The sequence below is a fragment of the Pinus tabuliformis genome, chromosome 4_2 (assembly GCF_031772625.1).
Source record: "Pinus tabuliformis cultivar Carrire ecotype Pingquan chromosome 4_2, CPIR1, whole genome shotgun sequence".
In the NCBI taxonomy this organism is placed as follows: domain Eukaryota; kingdom Viridiplantae; phylum Streptophyta; class Pinopsida; order Pinales; family Pinaceae; genus Pinus; species Pinus tabuliformis.
In genome coordinates this window covers 82285605-82310592 of record NC_142304.1, presented here as the reverse complement: position 1 = coordinate 82310592, position 24988 = coordinate 82285605, and the positions used below count along the sequence as shown (strand labels likewise).

General features: G+C 39.7%; 2 pseudogenes; both read left to right on the top strand.

Moving 5' to 3' along the window:
* Positions 1-13164: 13164 nt before the first annotated feature.
* On the top strand, positions 13165-17629 carry LOC149168310 (serine hydroxymethyltransferase, mitochondrial pseudogene; annotated as a pseudogene).
* Positions 17630-19136: 1507 nt separating this feature from the next.
* Positions 19137-23688, top strand: LOC149168309 (serine hydroxymethyltransferase, mitochondrial pseudogene; annotated as a pseudogene).
* Positions 23689-24988: the final 1300 nt, after the last annotated feature.

The window sequence follows — 24988 nt, the reverse complement described above, 5'->3', positions numbered from 1 at the left end:
TAATAAATCCGTCGGGTCCACATCCTTATCGCAATCGACGGTTTGTGGGACTTCGACTGGCACATGGATTAAAAATGGCCTTAACCCCCATAGTTGACCATGATCTAAGGGTTGACTATGAGATCGATGGCTAGGATTGAGTGCAGGACTTCAGCGATGATCGAGGAGGTTCGTACTTTCCTGCCTCCACTCTTCCCATAGTTGTTTCTCCTGTGACTTCTCTTCACTCTTCTGATAGTTTTCTTCTTTACTCTTTAGCTTCTTGCTCCTATTTCTTTACTGTATCTACTACGTCATGTGCTATTTAATTGTTGTTCAATTACTGATGAATTAACCTCATATGCCAATTATTGTTCAATTGATGTTCAATTGTTGTTCAATCAAACTCCTATGTCATTTGATGTTCAATTGACCTCCTGTGTCATTTGTTGTTCAATTGATGTTCAATCGACCTCCTACATCATTTGATATTCAATTGACCTCCTGTGTCATTTTTTGTTCAATCGACCTCTTGCATCATTTGTTGTTCAATTGACTTCCTGTGTCATTTGTTGTTCAATCGACTTGGGTCCTCCATCTCATCATATCATAATATATCAAACTTTCATCACTATGAGCATTATGATCAATGGGCAATCATGTATCAAAGAATTTGCCATCACAAACACTGTTATATTGACATCAATGACAACCTAGATTAATAATCTCCCCCTTTGTCATTGATGGCAATATTCTTCTTCTCTCCCCCTTTAACATTAATGGCAAAGGAGTGCATAAGAACTCCCCCTATCGAACTTCTCCCCCTGTCATGCAACATCTTTATGAATCAACTTAATGTGATGCTAGAGAAATAACCCCCATATTTTGGCGAATATATTCAAATGCTTCTCGAGGAAGAGGTTTTGTGAAAATATCAGCTATCTGCTCCTTAATATTGATATATTCCAAGATGATGTTTTGTTCAGTTACTTGTTCAAGAAGGAAATGATAATTGATTGGTGTATTTTTGGTCTTTGAGTGCATCACTGGATTTTTGCTGACACTGATAGCACTTCTATTATCACAATAGATGGTGATTGGTTGATTTGTACCTATGTTGACATCTTTCAGAGCTTCCTTCATCCATAATATTTGAGTACAACAATCTGCAATAGCTATATACTCAACTTCAGTTGTAGATAGTGATATGAATGTTTGTTTTTTGTTGAGCCAAGATACTACACAATCTCTCAGGAAGAATGCATTTCCACTAGTACTTTTTCGATCATCAACACTTCCGACCCAATCAGCATTGGTGTATGTAGTCAAAATAAGAGTTGAGCTCTTAGGGTACCAAAGACCAAAATTAGGAGTTCCTTTCAAGTATCTAAGAATTCTTTTTATAGCCAACAAATAGGATTGTTTAGGAGCTGATTTAAATCTTCCCACCATTCCTACTACTTGCATAATGTCATGTCTCGTAGCAGTTAAGTATAGGAGGGCTCCAATTATTGACCTGTAATGAGTTGCATCTACCGAAGGAGAGTGGTCATCTTTGCTTAATTTGCAATCTGTGGTCATAGGTGTGCTCATGGGTGCACAGTCTTCCATTCCATATCTTTTAAGCATGTCTTTAAGATATATTTCTTGATATATGAACATGCCTGTTGTGGTTTGAGATACTTGTACTCCAATGAAGTAAGATAACTCTCCTATCATCGACATCTTGAACTCTTCTGACATATTTCAAGCAAACTCATGGCTCATCTCATCATTATTACTAGCAAAAATCAGATCATCAACATAGACAAGAGTGACTAGTAACTTATCCTCATCCATATTTATGTATAGATTACTTCCTGCCACCCCCTTCTTGAAGCCTTGTTGTTGTATATAGTGATCCAATCTTGCATACCAAACTATAGGAGCTTGTTTCAACCCATATAATTCCTTTTTCAACTTACAAACAAATTCTTTTCTTTCTGCTAGATTAAACCCTTCTGGTTGCTCCATGTAGACTTCTTCCTTGAGTTCCCCATTTAGAAATGATGATTTTACATCCATTTGATAGATTTTAAATCCTTTTGAGCAAGAAAATGCCAAGAACATCCTTATAGCTTCCACACGAGCTACTTGTGCAAAGGTTTCTTCAAAATCGACTTCAATTTGTGAATAACCTTTACAAACAAGCCTTGCCTTATTTTTGATGATTTTTCCATCTTCATTCATTTTTTTTGAACACCCACTTGGTTCCAATTAAATTTTTATCCTTTGGATAAGGTACCAGGTCCCATGTCTCATTCTTCTCAATTTGAGACATTTCTTCTTCCATGGCTTTTACCCAATGAGGATCCTTACTTGCTTGAGTAAATGTCTCTGGTTCTATCATAGATAGGAGAGAAACATCATTTTTCTTTGGTGTACTTGTCATCCTTCTTTAGGTTTGCATCCCTTCATCTATATTCCCAATAATCTACTCTTTTGGGTGATGTTTTTTGAGAAACTTCATCTGTGAAGGGGTTTGAGATGGTTCTTTTTCCTTGCATTTTTCTTGATCTTTTTCTTATTTTTCAAGTTCTTCTTCAATGAGGGTTAACTTCATGATCTTCAATTTCTTTTTCTGGAAGGTCTTCATCAATCTTCACATCAATTCTTTCCACTATTTTCCGTAGTCGATTATTGTAGCACTTGTAGGCTTTGCTCCTTGTATAATATCCAAGGAATATCCCTTCGTCAACCCGAGAATCAAATTTTCCTGGTGAGTCATCATTGATTTTTATGAAACACTTGCTTCCAAAAATCTTGAAGTATTTTACTAAAGCGAGTATTCCTTTCCATAATTCATAAGGAGTCTTCTCATTATTTGGTCTTAGTTGAGTTTGATTTAAGGTATAAACAGTTGTCCTGATTAATTCTCTCTAGAATTTTGGCTGCAAGTCAATTGCTATTAACATTGTCCTTTCCATTTCTTGAACTGTTCAGTTTCTTATTTCAACCACCCCATTTTGCTTAGGTGTTCTGGCAGCAAAGAGTTCTCTTTCGATTCCATGTACTTTACAGAATTCATCAAATTCGTTTGATGTGAATTCTCCCCTTCTATCCATTCTAAGACATTTAATCTTAGAATCCTTTTCATTTTCTACAAGAGCATTAAGATTCTTAAAACACTCAAATGCTTCGGATTTATATTTTATGAAATATACCTACATCATTCTAGTATAGTCATCAACAAACAAAGAAAAGTACCTTTCTCGTCGGAGTGTCGGAGTTCTAGTTGGTCCACATAAATCAGCATGGATGATCTCCAAAGGTTTTGATGTAGAAAATTCCTTGGTCTTGTGGCTGGTTCTAGTTTGCTTTCCATGTTGACATGGACCACATACTCCATGATTTGGCTTGAATAACTTTGGGATGTCTCGTACTGCATTAATCTTGTTGATATTGATCAAGTTATCAAAAATTTTATGTCCAAGTCACTTGTGCCACAGCCAAATTTCATCTGTTTGACTTAAGTAACATTTATCTTCTTGAATTTTGTTCAGAATGTAGATGTTATCTAATGTTCTAACTCCTTTCGCCACAAGTTCCCTTGAGGAAGAGTTCCTTATTTCACAATCTTTAGTGCTAAAGACAACATTATGTCCTTGATCACAGATTTGGCTAACACTAAGGAGATTGTTTTTGAGCCCGTTTACTAGCAAATCATTTTGAGCCTTCCTTTTCCATTAATACGGGTAACAGTTCCTTTTCCAGCAATTTTGGCAAATCCACTTCCAAAGGATACATTTCCTTCCTTTTTGTTCAATGAAACAAACTTCCTTTTGTCCCCTATTATATGCCTGGAGCACCCACTATCCACAAACCAATGCTTTTCATCATTGTGAGCACATAGAGCTAGGCCGCATTTATACGTGTTAGGATTCTCATTTTTTTCTTTTCTTCTTTTGAGGGGGCAATTTTTTTCATTATGTCCATGATCATTACATAATGAGCAAATTGGATCAAATTTGGCCAAAGGATCAAAAGAGTTGTAGGTATTGATTTGTCCTTGCCCTTTGAGACCATATCATTTGTTTTTTTAATCCTTCAATTTTGGTATTTCATTCTTACAGGCCATGCAATGTCTAGCTTGATGACCAAAATTTTTACAATAAAAACAATGCCCAAAAAACATAGTTTTGTACTTGTAATAGCCATGATTTGAATCAACATTCTTCCTTGGAGTTACTCTCTCTTAATTCTTTGCATTTGAGATGAGCCTTTGATGAAATAATCTTTCTTCTTTTGGGTTGCTGGAAAGTATGTTGGCATAGCTTTTCACATTATTATTAGTACTTGATGATTCTCCTTTAAAACCTATCCCAGATTTGTCATGTTGAGGTTTTTGATTATTTAGGATAATGTCAAGTATTTGAGAGCTTTCCCAACCCTTTTTGACTTGCTCCAATTCCTTCCTCAGAGATACTATTTTGGCTTCACGTTCTTCACAAATTTCTTCTTTTTCTATTAGCCTATTTCTCAAGAAGTCTTCCCTTCTTTTTGTTTCCTCATTTTCTTCCTTGAGAGAGATGATTTTATTTTGTAATTTCTCATTTTCTTCAATGGAACTCATTAACAATTCATCTACATTTCCTTCTAGACCTGAATCATTATTATTTCTGAATGCCATGAATAATACTTCTTTGCTTCCAGCATGGTCATTTTCTTCATCTAATTCATCATTACCTCCTTTGCAGTGAGGGAACTGAACAGTTGATTTCTTTTTTATGACTACAAATTCACCTTCATCAAACTCATCTTTCTTAGAGAAAAAATTATTCTTATTGAACCCTTTCTTTTGTATACCATCCTTTTAGAATTTTCCTCACCATCACTATCATTCTTAAGAGGAAATTTTGCAGCATAATGACCTATTCTTCCACATTTGAAACAAATAAAAGGGTACTTACCTTTTAGCTTAGATCCTTTCTTTAGTCTTCGTACAAATTGTGCCAATTCAAATTCAACATCAGAGTCATCACTACTAGTATTCCATTCTTTCCCCTTTTTTTATTTTGAAGCCTTGGATGATGCATCTTTGGAACTTGGACTTCATTTTCTCATCTCATTGGCAATGAGGATTCCATGAAGTTCATCCATCTTGAGAGTATCTAGGTCATTAATTTCTTCTATAGCACTTACTTTGGAGTCAAATATGTCTGGGAGAGATCATAAGACCTTTTGAACAATAGTGATTTCTTCAATATTTTCTCCCAATCCTTTAAGAGAGTTGACCACTTCAGCTACTCAGAGAAAGTATGATGCAATATCTTCTTCATCATCCATTTTCAGACTTTCCAATTGCCTTCTATGAGTTTGAAGCTTTTCCTTCTTAACTTTGGAGTCCCCATCGTATAAGCTAACTAGCTTATCCCATACTTCTTTGTCCGAGTCATAATTCATGACTTTTGTAAATTTAGAATCAGTGATTCCACTAGAGATGGAATTTAATGATCTTGCATTTGCAATGTAAGCTTTCCTTTCGCCTTGATCTATTGGAAGAGTGGAAGGAGTTTTGTACTCATTTAAAACCGAATGCCAAAATTCACATCCAAGGGACATTAAGTAGTAGGACATTCTCTTTTTCCAAAAACCAAAATTTGTGCCATCGAATAGAGGAGGTCTTCCTAACACTTCTTGATTTCTCATTGTGACTAAGAATCCTTCTTCTAGCTGTTAGGCTGATATGAAGAAGTTGGCTATGATACCAATTGTTGGAAATACTGAGAGGGGGGGGTGAATCAATATTCCTTTTCAATTATTATTTTTACCAATTAAATCATTTATATATAGAGCAAAAAATGAACAATGGGAATAAATGCTTTTATTAATATAATTTTTAAAATAAATCAGGTATAATATGTATAAGGCTCCAATCTATTGCCAAGAACCAACTTGGACTTTTTGTGAGGCTCCAACCTTATCTTATCAAGGCACCAACCTTGTTTGTTGGAGGCTCCAACATTCAGGGCACCAACCCTCTGGACTCCAACCCACTGCTATATTTTGTCTAGATATGTTTGATAGTAATTCTCTACTACCAAAAGCTTCTTCATTGAATTCTGTCAATCTACGACTTCACTGTAGTATCCATGCTACATCATGAATGACAACCTGTCTTCATATGAAGGAGCCTTCACAACTCAACAAACTCACAAACACTTCAATGACAGTGCTATCTACTACTCCCTTCAAATGATGACAGATGAAACTTTATTTCCTTTTACAGAACTGTTCTTCAAAATTGCGTTCTATACTTCTTCCATTCAATTTTATTTATCACAGGTCTGAGCCTTTTTAAAGATTAACCCAATCAATAAAATGTTTTTACTTTCTTCTTCTGCTGGCCCTTCGGCTTCCTCTGTGCTCACTTGACCTTTGGCTTCCTTTCTTTTGCTAATTCACATTCACGAGTTGTGAATTGTCTTTCTTCTCCACATGGAGGTCCCACATGCCACATCATCACCTTTAATTCCACAATTGCAATTTCATGAGGAAATTGGAGGTTTAGTAAGTGTTCACATGCTTTGTCTTCCGATGGAGTAGATGCAATATTCAATGAACTATTTTTAATGAATCCATCGGGTCCAAAACTCTATCGTCATCAAAGGTTTTAACATCCCTTTGAAACTTGTGATACTGCGGATGTGATATTACATTAAATAGTTGTTAATAAATCCATCGGGTCCACAGCCTTATCGCAATTGATGTTTTACGGGACTTTGACTGGAACATGGATTAAAAACAGCCTTAACCCCCACAATTGACCCTGATCTAAGGGTTGACTGTGAGATCAACAGCTAGGATTGAGTGCGAGACTTCAACCACAATCAAGGAGGTCCGTACTTTCCTACCCCCACTCTTCCAATAACTATTGCTCCTATGACTTCTCTTCACTCTTCCGATAGTTTTCTTCTTTACTCTTTGGCTTCTTGCTCCTGTTGCCTTACTGGATCTACTACGTCATTTTCTATTCAATTGTTGTTCAATTGCTGATCAATTGACCTCCTACGTCAATTTTTGTTCAATTGATGTTCAATTGATGTTCAATTTTTGTTCAATTTCTGTTCAATTGTTGTTGAATCAACCTCATATGTCATTTGATGTTCAATTAACCTTCTACGTCATTTGTTTTTCAATTGTTGTTCAATCGACCTCCTGCGTCATTTGTTGTTCAATTGACCTCTTGCATCATTTGTTGTTCAATTGTTGTTCAATTGACCTCCTACGTCATTTTCTGTTCAATCAACTTGGGTCTTCCATCTCATCGTATCATCATATATCAAACTTTCATCACTATGATCATTATGATCAATGGGCAATAATGTATCAAATAATTTCCTGCCACAAACACTACTATATTGACATCAATGACAACCTAGATTAACAATTGAAAGGAGGCACGGGACTATAAACTACCCTTCCCGAGAGCTACGCGATGTTAGGGCTGTGTGCAGGAGAGAAGTGTCACAGGGTCTGCGATAGCACAAGGGTAGTTGCGTTGCCGCGCGGGTCAGCTGGAAAGTGATCGTTATAGTCACTATTCACGATTAGATGCTTGGTTTGAGACCAAATGGAGTGGGTGACAGGCATTTAAGGCATGATTTATGGGCTAGATTTGGGAAAATCTATCACCAAGGGAGCATTAATGAATCAGATTTGGGGGGAATGGTCGAATTCAAATTCAAAAAACACTATAAATTGCAAAGGGATGCCTAGGAAACAACACTTGGCCATTTGAGAATTGAGCTATTGCACACCCAGAGATCTATGAACCCAGACCTGTTTGTTTTTTTTAAGTCAAAGGAATTGCTTGAGCACTTACCTGAGTCGTTGAGAGATTTGTGGAACAACAGTATGACCACACCAGAGGAAGCCATGGACATTGGAGAAATGACCATTGAAGAGGCTGTGCAGGACATGACAATAGAAGATGCCCCTGAGAGCATCCGGATAGTTGTAGAAATCCATAAATCACTACACATGTCAAGACCCAAGAAAGATAAGTAGCCCATGGTTCTGGTGCGCGTGTCCCCTAGAAACCCGTTGTGAACCAAACTAACCATGGAATAAAAGGGGAAAGTGGTTAATGTGGAAACTGATGATGAGGAGGAAGACCTTGAGGAAATCCTTATCGAGGAGGAGGAGGATGAAGACATGGAGGTGGGAATCGAAGGTGCAAACCCTCTAACCAAGCTGCCCACGTATGTTCCTCCATGGAAGGGAAAGGTAAGAGTGCCCAAGGATCTAGTGAGAGCAAGAGCTCTTTGCGGACTCCGCTGCTAACTGACGATATCATTTTTGAAGGAGAGCACTTGGGATGGGTGTCGAGTCTAAAGTTTGAAGGCTGGGATCTTGCAGACCACGAGAAGTTCCCACACTTGGAAACCTCACATCTCACGAGGCCAAAGAAAAACACTGCAGTGGGAGTCATAGATTTGGAGCCACACAAGTGGTTGTGTGGAGTCGAGAAAGCAGGGTTGTTAAACCTTCTCTGGCTGTCACATTAACATTGCGCCCGAGTAACTATCTTTTTCATCAGGCAGCTACTCTTCCTGGTGCATGATGGGTGTTTGTGGATGGAGGAGCCCATCCCCATCACGGACCACCTAATTCATAGAATTACCTAACTTTCTTGCAAAGGGAAGGACCTAGTGGATATTTCGAAAGGTAAGAGCAACAACTTGGCCATCGCGGAGGCTATGAAGGAAAAATTCAAGTTGGAGAAGAAGAAGAGAGGGTATGTGATCACCAGTATCAACAATAAGGCAGTCAAAGTTACGACCCATATATTGGCTGGAAAGGTTATGCGGAAGTGCTGCACGGATGAGGTTCCCATGTCAGTGGTAGCACTTTCCGCGCAGTGTGCAGAGGGCATCCAGTTTAACTAGTCGGAGTACCTATGCAAGGAGTTCCTATAGAATTGTCACAAGGTAGAGGAATAGGGGAAGACCTTCCACTATGCATGGCGTATACTGTCCATAGTGCTGGTGGCTTGGGAATTTCTTGAGGACAACCATTTCTCCACAATTGCGCGGGATCTTCTAGAGGCAGCAAAGTATGCTTCATTGTGGGCCACTAAAGACACACAAAGGATCCGAGATAGTAATATTTTCTTGGTGTTCATGGAGATGAACATTAGAATGGGGATTAACCGCAAGCTACGATTATCGCCTCTACAATAGCCTACAAAGCTTCGCGGAGTTCAAAGTGGACTTCCATCATGTGTACATCAGGGCATGCAAGGACCCCACAAAGAAGTGGAATGAACTGTCGTACCTGACCATGGACTATGTTATATTTGTCATGCTTGATTCATGGTCTTCGGAGTGGCATGCTCCAGCCATCTCCGTGATGGAAACAAAAAAGTCTACTGCACAACGAAAGAAGGAGGAGGAAAAAATACGGATGACACAGTTGGAAGAGAAGAGAAGAAAAGAGGCAATAGCAGCAAAGGCACAGGAGGTGCGAGATGCCGTGAAGGCAGTAGCAGAATGGCAGAAAGCAGCAACAAGAAGCAGAGAATGACAGCGAGGGCCATAAGTCACCCTCACCCGAGGAAGAGCCTGAGACAGAGGAAGGTGGCGCAGACCTAGAAACAACATCTAGACAGTTGAAGTGCCAACGCCCGAGAGATCAAGTGGGGCCATGAAAGAAGTCAAAAGCTTCTAATACTTCTTTTGACCCAATCACCCTCACAGAAGGAAATCCCCATCATATAGGGGAGACGGTGCGCAACGTCACCGCAGCGGCCCGCCAGTAGTTCATGGAGGAGAATCAAATTGTGTTGGGGGTCCTTCGGGCATAGATATAGGAGTTGTTGGTGCACACTCCTCAAGTTGGTACTCTCTCAACCAACCTTGCAGTAGGAATGACCGTGGCTGAGGAAATGCTACGCGCCCGCATGACCAACACCATAGTGTTGCCAGAGGGGGCACTAGTTACAGAGAATGAGGCCAACAGGACTACAGTCAGTGCGTTGAAGGGAGCAGGGATCAACATGAATATTCTCCCTCAGGAGACACTCTATGTCCTGCAGGACGGAGTGACTGCAAAACTGCAGGATAGGGAGGGCCACGCACTACAGGTTTTGAGTGAGTAGAAATTTAATATGGAACAACTGAGCCTATAGTGGATGAGGTAGTGGCTTAGAACTGGTAGATGATGCAGGTGGTTGAGGAGGCTTGCAAGATGGTCCCTGAGTTAGCCATCCCAGTAGAGGCGCGCATCCAGAGGTTAGCAGCAGGGGTCCGCGAAGCACGAGAAGAGATGGTTAAGGTTCAACTGGAGCTAAGCCTTCATATAGTAGAGTTGCGGTTGAAGGTGCAACCTTCAACTCCTCCATAGGTGAGGGGAAAACATGTCAACGCCATTACATCGTGGATGGAGGAGATCGGCGATGCAGTAAAGGACTACACAAAAATGTTGGAAGAATCATTCGAGGCCCTCACCACTCTGCAGGAGGACCGAAACATACAATGCTTAGAAACAAAGGTGCGTGAGCTGCAGCAACAATATCATGATATAAAAGGGACCGCGCAGATGGTGGCCCTTACGCAGAGGCTCACACGGATGCAATAGGAAAAAGCGCTTAAGGAGAAAGTAGACACGACACGACACAAAGAAGTGATTTCAAAGGCATGCGTCCAACCTTGGATCGATGAGGCATTTATCATTACAACCTCGATCGAATCTAAGCTTATGTAGATGTAGGGAACGTAGGAGCATATACAAGGAAGCAGTTCAGATATAGTTGTCTCTGAACAACGCGTGCAAGAGGTACAATAGGCAGTTTCTCAATGCGCTGCCAACCTTGCAGCGGTCTAAGAAGAGTTGGGAGGTCTCCACGTGAAGATCTCCACACTAACAAAGTGACTCGAGGGTGAGTCACGATATTTATGTTGGGGGCCTGTTGGACGCAGGATCCCCCAAGGAAAGTTTGGAGCTTGAAGCCCAAGTTTTGACTAAATCCAATGTAAAGACTCCGCGTTTTGTGGGCACGGAGCATGAACTTTTAAATGAGTCATAGGGTTGTCCACCCTCATTTTTGTAAATGTAATGTCGACTTTAGAGATCCACCTGTTATCACTGAAAATGCTGTTGCCAATTTTTTTTTAGCTTAGCTTAAAGACCGGGTGTTTTTGCAGCGCCTGAATTCTTTTTAGCAGTTTCGCAGTGCATAAATTCGTTAGCAGTTTAGCAGCGCCATCTGTTTTAGTGATTTCGTAGCGAAAACACTGACCTTGCACTAGCTGCGCTACCAAATTGGGAATTTGTCCGAAACCATTGCCATTTTCACCCAGCTGTCATGTTTATCAAAATCCATTGGGTTATGCATGAGTACAGGCTTGAAAATAAACAACTCAGACATTCCGATGATGTTCTGAACTATAGGCAGGATACATATGGCTCCTTTAGTGGGCTATTTCTCCCAGCCTGTTGTAGATGGTCTTGACCCAAGATTGCTTGTGACCCCTGGAACAAAGGCAGTCAGCGCAACAAGGAACATCTTTACAAACACACATGAGCAATCACCAAACAAAGTAATGCAAATTGCAGGTGGTACTCTTGATAGTCTTACTTATCGGCTAAATCTTGAAGATTTCTCAGCTAATGCTCAGATGAAAATGCCCATTTAAGCCAAAGGAATATGTTAGAGTATCTTTGATTACAGAGGATAAACAGAGGTTTTCTGCTGCTTTGGATTGAGTATAGTTTCGAGGAGAATGCAGAATTGCTGGTTGCTTCATGCCAACAGTTTTTCTCAGGGATCCTCCAAGGTCTTTACACCATCCACAGGTTGTGAGTCTATGATGTATTTCAAAGGACAGTCGAAAACCTGCAAGCTCAATTGTTGAGGCATATAAATTAGTCACGAAGCATGTAAAGGTGCAAGTTTTGATATATTTTATGCTCAAGTATGCAATGGTCATATTGTTTCCTGAGTCGAGTGTTGTCACAGCATACTACCAGAAGTTATTGAAGGTGTGAACTTTTTCTTATTATCAAAAGTCATGTCCTCAAGGTTAGCACGAAGGGCCTACAAGGTGGTTTGCTGTCCATAGGAGCTGGAACATTGGCTCGAGTGTTTACAGATGGGAAGACCACATTCAGTGTCTCAAAAATGATTGCCATAATGTTTGCGCGGGGGAGTGTCCACTTCTTAGAGAATTGAAGGTTTTAATGGAACATGCTCAAATGGAAGAGAGAATTGTTTTCCCTGCTCTGGAAAGGGCCGAGAGAGGTATCACTGAAGTTGCAAATGATGAACATGCACAAGATTTTCCACTAATGAATGGCATCCGTGGAAGGTTGAAAATATTAACAGTTTTGGAAGTTAGTAGCCCAGATCGTAGTCAAGCTCTACTTAGGCTTTCTGTAAAGCTAAGGACATTACAGGCTCACCGTATGGAACACTGCAATGTTGTTTATAAAAAATCCTCGTCGCACAGACAATCTGATTCTCAATTTGCTGAAGGCTATGCAAACCTTGCCTCTGCCTACCAAGACAGTGGTCATGTGGAAGTTGCTATTAAGAGTTACAAACCAGCCTTGGCGCTACGCCCTGATTTTCTAAAAAGTACATGCAATCTTTTGCAATACCATACAGTGTGTATGTAGTTGGGAAGACCGTGAAAGAAAAGTTTACAGAAAGTATTGACGGTGCAGCAAAGATCCAAATCAGTTGAACAGAGATGGAGAGATGTCAAAAGCGGCGTGTTAAGAAGGTAAAGTGAATTTGACATTTGACAGCTGATGCAACAAATGTCAGATCTGCAATCGCGAGAAGAATCTCACAACTGTCTCTCAAAGGATTTGCGGGAGACACAGCAAAAGCGCATGCAAGAACAAGTCTGGTATAAAGCCCCTAGCTTCTGAATCTCAAACAAAGCCATCAAAGTTAATATCACATAGAGATGAGGATGATACGTGGGAGTATGGAGGAAGGTTTCTAAGTGTTTGACAAAATGGTCAAACGAGAAAAGGTGATCTGGCTGTTATGAGGTGTGCTGTAAGACAAAGACGCAATCCAAAAGAAACCGCAGATTTGACAAGTATCCAATAATTGGTAAATGATATCGACTGCAATACTCATTCAGGCTTGCTGGATATCATTAAACAATGTACCCAAAGCTAAGACAAAGGAAGGGGAGGGCATTTGATATTTGGAGTTGCAGGGGTGCAAAGCATGGCTATGGAAATGGCGATCGTGAGAAAAATCTCCAGTTCACCCTTGTTTAGGCCCGGATCGGCTATGCTACAAAGAGCTCTGCAATCTACTGTTGCTCTTTCCAACGAGGCCGACTACTCTCGTCTCGAAAAACAAAAGTCCCATGTCACTTGTCCAAAGCAGCTGAATGTTCCACTGGAGGAGGTCGATCCCGAGATTGCGAATATCATAGAACTTGAAAAAATCGATAATGGAAGGGTTTTGAACTTATCCCTTCAGAGAACCTTACTTCATTATCAGTCATGCAGGCTGTAGGATCAGTCATGACCGATAAATACAGTGAAGGCTATCCTGGTGCAAAATACTATGGAGGAAATGAATTCATTGACATGGCAGAGTCGTTATGTCAGAAAAGAGCATTGGAAGCATTTGGTTTGGATCCAGATAAATGGAGAGTTAATGTACAACCCTTGTCAGGCTCTCCAGCTAATTTTCAAGATTACACTGCTTTGTTGAAGCCCCATGATCGTATCATGGCACTTGATCTTCCACATGGTGGTCATCTATCTCATGGTTACCAGACCGATACTAAAAAGATCTCAGCAGTTTCAATTTTTTTTTTTTGAAACAATGCCTTATAGATTGGATAAATCTACAGGCTATATTGATTATGTCCAGCTGGAGAAAAGTGCAGTCCTATTCAGGCCTAAACTCATGATTGCTGGTGCTAGTGCTTATGCATGCCATTATGACTATGCTCAGATGCGCAAGGTTTGTGACAAGCAAAAAGCTGCGTTGTTGGCGGACATGGCACACATAAATGGACTTGTTGCAGCTGGTATAGTTCCATCTCCTTTTGAGTTTGCAGATGTAGTGACCACTACTACACACCAGTCACTCCATGGTCCTCGTGGTGCAATGATATTTTATAGAAAGGGCATCAAAGAAATTAACAAGCAGGGGCAAGAGGTTAAGTATGATTATGAGAAAAAGATTAATGAAGCTGTGTTCCCTGGTCTTCAAGGTGATCCTCATAATCATACCATAACTGGCTTAGCTGTTGCTCTTAAACAGGCAACTACCTCAGAGTATAAAGCATATCAAGGGCAGGTTCTCAGTAATTGTGCTCATTTTGCTAAGTGTTTAAGTGAAAGAGGTTATGAACTTGTTTATAAGGTTCTGATATTAAAAGTTCGGCAAAGGATCAAAGATGTATTTAGAATGGCAATCTGGACGTCAGCTGAAGAAGACAATGCTTTTTCTTTACCAAGTTTTAGTGCCTACCCTCAGCTATATGTTACCAGCATTGGTTTGGCAATACCACAAGTTCAGCATGCAATTCAAATTGTTGATAAAGTAAGAGGGATGAAGTGGCCTCCTGATGAGTTACAAGTCTCATTGGATGCCACTGTTGGAAAAAGTGCAGCCATACGCACAGTGTTAGCAGAAACCAGTGAGGAAGACTGTGCTTTTAAATTACACAGCAGTTTCGTAGCGCGCTACGAAACTGCTGTAGGTGATGTTTTCAATACAGAATAAACAGTTTGACCGGGAATATTAGAAGAGAGACACCTGTACATTAATACAACCTACATAGCCTACAGCTCATCTGAAGACATGGTATTTGGTAGCAGCGTTCAATAATTTGAGTTATTAAAGTTTGGGAACATGCTGCTACATTTTCGGAGAATGTTGGGAGACAAAGACCGTAAAAACAGAGCACATCTCTTGGTCAATTAATGAGCCATCCATGCAAACAGAATCCAAAGCTAGTTCGTTCAGTGTACTTTCCTTCAAGATACCTCAATCCAAGCAGCAAAAGGACATGTGTCAAGAGCCAGAAAAGCATCATGCTACGAGGAGCAAAGATTTTGGATTTTGATTAAATGAAAACCATTTGTAATTTCAGTTTAGCCATTATGTAATTAATAAATTAGTTATGCACTAGATAGGGATAGTCAATAGCCACCTTCGAGGCTCCCCTCATGCTGGAGGAGGAAGCTCGAGGTGGTTAAGCTTGTTTGCCTATATATGGATCAATCTTGGATGTAGAAAGGGTTGGACATTTTATACAAAAACAGAGTTATTTGGGCCAATGTAAGACTTGTTACAGTAATAGTAAAACAGTGGTTATTTCTTCTCAAGATTCTCAATGGATTATTTTGTTCAAATATGATGGTGGTGTTTTATCTTATATGTTCTTGTACAGCCTTGTTATAACATAATCACTCAGAATTCATTTCTAATGCTCTGACTTCCTGTATGTTTGGCAAGCTGTGGTTTGTGTGAAATATGTTTGAACATCTAATGCAAAGAGCCTTGACTTCCATGAAATGACTGTGCTTTTGTTTATTAAATGTGTAAGACTCCATAGCCCAATGAAGACCAATTTGATATGTGTTCAACCAGCTGTTGTTTTCATGAATGAGTGAAGAGTTAGCCATCTTTTGTTGTGATTGATTTCTATTATAAGTCTGTGAGAGAGCCCTCTCTGACTAGGAAGGCTAATTCCTAGTCTAAAGTCTGGTTGAAAGAGTTACATAAAATCTTACTTGGTTGCAGCCCTTAGTAGTGATTTTGTGATAACATTTTGGTGCGTCTGCCGGGAGCCTGAAGCTTACTCTCTCCCGAAATTTGAAGATTGGATTTCTGAAGGTAGCAGGAGTTCAAAATGATTTTCAAGGCTGCAAAACTACCTTGGCGACTCCATTGTTGAAGAATTCAAGGTTTATATATTCATGGTGATTCCACTGGAGTTATGAAGGACCCAGAAGCTGCCATTCTTTGTTCAAGGTATGCATGCATAGATTTCTCAGGAATTCATGGTTTCCCAAATCATTTTCCCAAGGATGCATATTTTCTAAGGAATGGTCCAAAATTCAATGGAGAAGACTTGAGTTTAACGTTGGAGCATATCTCAGATTTCTGTCATTTTGCTGAGCTTCTTAGAGTTAAACATGAGGATGTTTGCATAAGGTTATTTTATGATTCACTTCAAGGGAAGTGCAAACAGTGGGTTGAATGCTTTCCTGCCAAGTCCATTAAGTCATTTCAAGACCTTTGGCTCATGTTCTTGGAGGAATGGAGAGATAGGTCAGAGGTGGAGGTAAACTCTCCTTTAGTTGAGGGTTTCAAACAATGGAATGATGATCATAGTAAAGAAGAAACAAATGAATCTTTTTCTTTGTCCTTATCTGCATATCTAAAATCCTTTGACTGCAAGTCAGAGGATAAGATGAAATTTTTTGATGAATTTGCCAAAGACATTGAGAAAGAAATTGAAGGTTTAGAAGGACAAATTCAGGCATATAATTTTCATGATTATGATCATTATTTTCAGAAGTTTGCTGTGACAGAACGAAAAGAGACTATGCTGCTTCCATTCTCTTTCATGATTGAGGAACTGAACACTGTGGTTGAAGATCAGTTTGCACAGCTGGAAAGTTACAAGGAAAAACAAGCTGATCATGTATTCTGGGATCCTGTAGCTGATTATATGGAAGAGTTTTACTCTCCAGTATTTCAGTTTTTCAAAGAAGATCAGAGACAGTTTCAGTGGCAACGGTTATCACACTGTCAGATTGGCTCTAAACTCCAATGTGGTCAAAGAAATCAAATATCAGATAAAGCAGAGGATTGGCTACATTGGAAATTTCATATTGATTGAGCAGAAGGAAATTGAAATTGTTAGGGTAGGTAGGTAGGTAAATTGAAAATAAGCTCAAGGTTGGCTGAGCATTTATTTTTCAGTAGATGTAGTTCTCTTTCTCCTACAGTCATGCTGGTCAGGCAAATTTCTGTTTGTCAAATAAATGTTATAAGGCACTGGAACTGCAGGTTCTTAGTGTACCACAAGGGCACACTATCCCAAGTGGAGCCACTGTTATCACTGAAAATGCTGTTGCCAAATTTTTTTTAGCTTAGCTTAAAGACCGGGTGTTTTTGCAGCGCCTGAATTCTTTTTAGCAGTTTCGCAGCGCATAAATTCGTTAGCAGTTTAGCAGCGCCATCTGTTTTAGTGATTTCGTAGCGAAAACACTGACCTTGCACTGGCTGCGCTACCAAATTGGGAATTTGTCCGAAACCATTGCCATTTTCACCCAGCTGTCATGTTTATCAAAATCCATTGGGTTATGCATGAGTACAGGCTTGAAAATAAACAACTCAGACATTCCGATGATGTTCTGAACTATAGGCAGGATACATATGGCTCCTTTAGTGGGCTATTTCTCCCAGCCTGTTGCAGATGGTCTTGACCCAAGATTGCTTGTGACCCTTGGAACAAAGGCAGTCAGCGCAACAAGGAACATCTTTACAAACACACATGAGCAATCACCAAACAAAGTAATGCAAACTGTAGGTGGTACTCTTGATAGTCTTACTTATCGGCTAAATCTTGAAGATTTCTCAGCTAATGCTCGGATGAAAATGCCCATTTAAGCCAAAGGAATATGTTAGAGTATCTTTGATTACAGAGGATAAACAGAGGTTTTCTGCTGCTTTGGATTGAGTATAGTTTCGAGGAGAATGCAGAATTGCTGGTTGCTTCATGCCAACAGTTTTTCTCAGGGATCCTCCAAGGTCTTTACACCATCCACAGGTTGTGAGTCTATGATGTATTTCAAAGGACAGTCGAAAACCTGCAAGCTCAATTGTTGAGGCATATAAATTAGTCACGAAGCATGTAAAGGTGCAAGTTTTGATATATTTTATGCTCAAGTATGCAATGGTCATATTGTTTCCTGAGTCGAGTGTTGTCACAGCATACTACCAGAAGTTATTGAAGGTGTGAACTTTTTCTTATTATCAAAAGTCATGTCCTCAAGGTTAGCACGAAGGGCCTACAAGGTGGTTTGCTGTCCATAGGAGCTGGAACATTGGCTCGAGTGTTCACAGATGGGAAGACCACATTCAGTGTCTCAAAAATGATTGCCATAATGTTTGCGCGGGGGAGTGTCCACTTCTTAGAGAATTGAAGGTTTTAATGGAACATGCTCAAATGGAAGAGAGAATTGTTTTCCCTGCTCTGGAAAGGGCCGAGAGAGGTATCACTGAAGTTGCAAATGATGAACATGCACAAGATTTTCCACTAATGAATGGCATCCGTGGAAGGTTGAAAATATTAACAGTTTTGGAAGTTAGTAGCCCAGATCGTAGTCAAGCTCTACTTAGGCTTTCTGTAAAGCTAAGGACATTACAGGCTCACCGTATGGAACACTGCAATGTTGTTTATAAAAAATCCTCGTCGCACAGACAATCTGATTCTCAATTTGCTGAAGGCTATGCAAACCTTGCCTCTGCCTACCAAGACAGTGGTCATGTGGAAGTTGCTATTAAGAGTTACAAACCAGCCTTGGCGCTACGCCCTGATTTTCTAAAAACTACATGCAATCTTTTGCAATACCATACAGTGTGTATGTAGTTGGGAAGACCGTGAAAGAAAAGTTTACAGAAAGTATTGACGGTGCAGCAAAGATCCAAATCAGTTGAACAGAGATGGAGAGATGTCAAAAGCGGCGTGTTAAGAAGGTAAAGTGAATTTGACATTTGGCAGCTGATGCAACAAATGTCAGATCTGCAATCGCAAGAAGAATCTCACAACTGTCTCTCAAAGGATTTGCGGGAGACACAGCAAAAGCGCATGCAAGAACAAGTCTGGTATAAAGCCCCTAGCTTCTGAATCTCAAACAAAGCCATCAAAGTTAATATCACATAGAGATGAGGATGATACGTGGGAGTATGGAGGAAGGTTTCTAAGTGTTTGACAAAATGGTCAAACGAGAAAAGGTGATCAGGCTGTTATGAGGTGTGCTGTAAGACAAAGACGCAATCCAAAAGAAACCGCAGATTTGACAAGTATCCAATAATTGTTAAATGATATCGACTGCAATACTCATTCAGGCTTGCTGGATATCATTAAACAATGTACCCAAAGCTAAGACAAAGGAAGGGGAGGGCATTTGATATTTGGAGTTGCAGGGGTGCAAAGCATGGCTATGGAAATGGTGATCGTGCGAAAAATCTCCAGTTCACCCTTGTTTAGGCCCGGATCGGCTATGCTACAAAGAGCTCTGCAATCTACTGTTGCTCTTTCCAACGAGGCCGACTACTCTCGTCTCGAAAAACAAAAGTCCCATGTCACTTGTCCAAAGCAGCTGAATGTTCCACTGGAGGAGGTCGATCCCGAGATTGCGAATATCATAGAACTTGAAAAAATCGATAATGGAAGGGTTTTGAACTTATCCCTTCAGAGAACCTTACTTCATTATCAGTCATGCAGGCTGTAGGATCAGTCATGACTAATAAATACAGTGAAGGCTATCCTGGTGCAAAATACTATGGAGGAAATGAATTCATTGACATGGCAGAGTCGTTATGTCAGAAAAGAGCATTGGAAGCATTTGGTTTGGATCCAGATAAATGGAGAGTTAATGTACAACCCTTGTCAGGCTCTCCAGCTAATTTTCAAGATTACACTGCTTTGTTGAAGCCCCATGATCGTATCATGGCACTTGATCTTCCACATGGTGGTCATCTGTCTCATGGTTACCAGACCGATACTAAAAAGATCTCAGCAGTTTCAATTTTTTTTTTTTGAAACAATGCCTTATAGATTGGATAAATCTACAGGCTATATTGATTATGTCCAGCTGGAGAAAAGTGCAGTCCTATTCAGGCCTAAACTCATGATTGCTGGTGCTAGTGCTTATGCACGCCATTATGACTATGCTCAGATGCGCAAGGTTTGTGACAAGCAAAAAGCTGTGTTGTTGGCGGACATGGCACACATAAATGGACTTGTTGCAGCTGGTATAGTTCCATCTCCTTTTGAGTTTGCAGATGTAGTGACCACTACTACACACCAGTCACTCCGTGGTCCTCGTGGTGCAATGATATTTTATAGAAAGGGCATCAAAGAAATTGACAAGCAGGGGCAAGAGGTTAAGTATGATTATGAGAAAAAGATTAATGAAGCTGTGTTCCCTGGTCTTCAAGGTGATCCTCATAATCATACCATAATTGGCTTAGCTGTTGCTCTTAAACAGGCAACTACCTCAGAGTATAAAGCATATCAAGGGCAGGTTCTCAGTAATTGTGCTCATTTTGCTAAGTGTTTAAGTGAAAGAGGTTATGAACTTGTTTATAAGGTTCTGATATTAAAAGTTCGGCAAAGGATCAAAGATGTATTTAGAATGGCAATCTGGACGTCAGCTGAAGAAGACAATGCTTTTTCTTTACCAAGTTTTAGTGCCTACCCTCAGCTATATGTTACCAGCATTGGTTTGGCAATACCACAAGTTCAGCATGCAATTCAAATTGTTGATAAAGTAAGAGGGATGAAGTGGCCTCCTGATGTGTTACAAGTCTCATTGGATGCCACTGTTGGAAAAAGTGCAGCCATACGCACAGTGTTAGCAGAAACCAGTGAGGAAGACTGTGCTTTTAAATTACACAGCAGTTTCGTAGCGCGCTACGAAACTGCTGTAGGTGATGTTTTCAATACAGAATAAACAGTTTGACCGGGAATATTAGAAGAGAGACACCTGTACATTAATACAGCCTACACAGCCTACAGCTCATCTGGAGACATGGTATTTGGTAGCAGCGTTCAATAATTTGAGTTATTAAAGTTTGGGAACATGCTGCTACATTTTCGGAGAATGTTGGGAGACAGAGACCGTAAAAACAGAGCACATCTCTTGGTCAATTAATGAGCCATCCACGCAAACAGAATCCAAAGCTAGTTCGTTCAGTGTACTTTCCTTCAAGATACCTCAACCCAAGCAGCAAAAGGACATGTGTCAAGAGCCAGAAAAGCATCATGCTACGAGGAGCAAAGATTTTGGATTTTGATTAAATGAAAACCATTTGTAATTTCAGTTTAGCCATTATGTAATTAATAAATTAGTTATGCACTAGATAGGGATAGTCAATAGCCACCTTCGAGGCTCCCCTCATGCTGGAGGAGGAAGCTCGAGGTGGTTAAGCTTGTTTGCCTATATATGGATCAATCTTGGATGTAGAAAGGGTTGGACATTTTATACAAAAACAGAGTTATTTGGGCCAATGTAAGACTTGTTACAGTAATAGTAAAACAGTGGTTATTTCTTCTCAAGATTCTCAATGGATTATTTTGTTCAAATATGATGGTGGTGTTTTATCTTATATGTTCTTGTACAACCTTGTTATAACATAATCACTCAGAATTCATTTCTAATGCTCTGACTTCCTGTATGTTTGGCAAGCTGTGGTTTGTGTGAAATATGTTTGAACATCTAATGCAAAGAGCCTTGACTTCCATGAAATGACTGTGCTTTTGTTTATTAAATGTGTAAGACTCCATAGCCCAATGAAGACCAATTTGATATGTGTTCAACCAGTTGTTGTTTTCATGAATGAGTGAAGAGTTAGCCATCTTTTGTTGTGATTGATTTCTATTATAAGTCTGTGAGAGAGCCCTCTCTGACTAGGAAGGCTAATTCCTAGTCTAAAGTCTGGTTGAAAGAGTTACATATAATCTTACTTGGTTGCAGCCCTTAGTAGTGATTTTGTGATAACACCACCCATGATCTGCGGACCATGGATTGTATAAATAGAGTGAGGCTCTAAGTTGTAAATAAGGAAGAACGAAGAAAGCAATAGATGGAGAATTGAGTCTTATCGAAGTGTAGAGTCAAGTGTTTGGGTCGTAGAGTAGGAGAAGGCTCTGCAGCTGAGTGTGCAGATGCCTAGTAGTCAACAGCTGTGTGTACATACCCCTACAGCTGAGTGCGCAGGGCGAGTCGAGTCTATAACCATTGGAGAAGTAATAAAGAGAAGTTTTACATCATTTCTGTGTATCATTTTCCTGTTTTGTGCATTGAATGTATCATATATAAATTACATTTCTATTGTTTATATGATGCGCGAATTTATATGAGTGTGTTGATAAAGTGAATATAAGATAAAGTATCTGTTTATGTGAAGATAACTAATTGTTATAGGAAGATAAGTAAGATACAGAGTATAACTTGGGAAAGTAGCGCAAATAGCTGCTAGGGTAGCACGAAATCACCTCAGCCGCTGGTTAGGGCTGCATGAAGGCGATTATAATAGATCGTGAAGGTCTCACAGGTTAGTACAACATACAAAGTAACCTACATGAAGGTATACACAGTTGGACTAAACCGACCCCTCAAACATCTCAAGGGTGTGGAAATTTGGTTCTAGCATCCCCCCATACTGCTTCGGGTGAGACCTCATTCCATGCTCTACGGGTTGTTGCCAAAAGGGCCAGTAGTATAGGGATTTTTTTGGCTATTTAACTCCGAACTTGGGTCAGGCCCCCTCAAGCCAAAAAAACTAATCACATGTTCACCAGAAAGTAACTGCACAAGGAAATTCACCCATCACTAATATCGAGATATAATAATAAAATATTGCAAGAAATGAACTAAAAGTTGTAAATAGCTCATAAGTAAAAATAATTTTACCATTTCACGAAAATAAATTTTGAGAGTGCATTTGTGCCCTATTTTTCTCGATTTTCAAATGATCAATGCGAGAGATCTAGGATGTCATTTCACGAATAGTTTGTAGCAGGTAAGATGTTTGTCCTTGCTCTTGCAATTAATCATATTTTTAGTTATTTTTAATGGAATTTTGTATGCCAAAACAAAGGATTTTAAAATTTTAAAATGTTGGAGATCATCACGGGTTTCCTCATTGAACCTACGATGATTTGAACTGAGCATAAAGGCCCTCACGATGACATCGCTATGTTAATAAAAATAGGTGCGATGGATCCGAGGGGGAATTTTTTGAAGAAAATCTCTTCTTTCAAGCAAAAATTCTCAGTTTTGATCCATAAAAAAGTTTCTAATTTATGTTTAATAATGTTTTGTAGGAGATCATGGTTATACAATGGAAATAAAGAGGCCATGAGGCTGAAGACTAATAGGAAGACCAAGATCCAGAATGCATCAATGCTTTGAGAAATTGTGGGTTGCTGAAGTTCTTCAGGACCACAAGATTGAGAGCTCAAATGGAGTTGTTGTTGTATTTGATCAGCTTGTGGGATATTGATCGAGAACTCTTCATAATAAAATATCAAGAGCTAGTGTTGGAAGAAATAGACATCTATTTCATCACTGGATTGTCTAGGAGGGGAGAGAGAGTCCAACTCTTTGGATCTCACCCAGGAGGTGAAAGTACTAGTAGTCTCGTCAGGAGACATTTCCCAAGTTTAGAGATGACCATGGGTGGGAAAGTAAAGACAAAAACAGTCACTAACCTTCCCTTGAGAACTATCTTATTCACCATAGCTCACGTATCTGGCACGCAAGCTCTCTGTGAAGCCTCTAAGTCCCAATTTCGATATGCAGTTGATTGTTTAACCCCCACAGTGTTCAACTGGTGTGGAGGACTACTAAATATTATGAAGAGGCATCTAACCAAAGGTAAACGAGGGAACCTAAAACAATTTGGTTTTAGTTCAATATTGGTTACTTTCTTCCTAGAGCAGGTGCCCTTGTTTTGGAACTAATTTGCAGAGGTACTAGATCCTCTCCCCCAAGATCCAAGGCTAGTGCGATGGAGTCAGCTCATGCCCCGAGGAGGAGGGGGCCAAAAAATGAATTTCCCTCCACATTTTTTCGTTTTCCTATGTTTCCAACTACTTATTTTGGATGATTATGCTTATGTCGGCATGGGTTCAGAGGAGATCCGGATCTACCTCTACCACTGGGAGAATAGTGGATTGATGCAGGTAAAACTTGTTTTTTGATTTTTTCAAGTTTTATGAATTTTTTGTAAAAGTGTAACTGAGATGTAACTTGTGATAAATGTGCAGATGTTGGACTAGAAAGACCGCCTGGCATGTCACCAATAGCACGACAAGAAGCCCATCAGATAGTAGGTGCTGATTACGAGGAAGGGGCGAACCCCTTGGTAGAGATGGAGCGTAACCTAGATGTGATTACCCGAGGGATACCATAGTATGCTACCATATACGAGGTGCCACTGCGATGGCAGAGGCACACCATAGGAGTATCAGCAAGACTGCATCAACTATTAGGCCAAGTGATCAGAGCAGTCTCATGCTACCATGAGCATCGTGCAGGCTGATAACCTTTCTAGTTACTTTTACACATTTTGTAGGCTTTGAAAGCCAAGTGTCTCAGAACACTTTATTTTTTGAGATTTTGATGTAAACACCCTGAAAAACATGATATATATACATATGCATGTTTTATTTTTCTACTTATGTGTCCATGTATCATGATGATGTGATTGGTTTTATAAATTACGTAAATGTCTATCAAGAACATAGTTTTCTAATGCATCTATTAATGTATTCAAATTGCGTGGAATATGATGATATGTAATAAAATCAAAATTTCTTTCCATTAGTCGAACACGTAGATACATAGACAATATATGTGGATTTATTACCGAATAATGATTGTTTAACTATAACACAACGAGTTGTGAATCTAACTTGACAACTAAATCCCTAATGCCAAGAGAAACTGCTTCTGACAATAGTTCAATGACTGCATTGTATTTAGCAATATTGTTAGTTGTTCGACCGAGGCATATACCTTGTAAGTCAATCAACTCGCCATCAGGGGAAAAGAGTGCCCAAGCTATGGAAGAAAAATTTTGTGTGCTACAACAAGCACCATCAACAAAACTGAGATAATGACTCGACGACATTTGCAAACCAAGTGGAACACAATGTAAGTAGAAAAACACGTGTCTACAAAGCAAAAAAACACACCAAAAATAAAAAAGCGCACACTAATGAATTCACACATT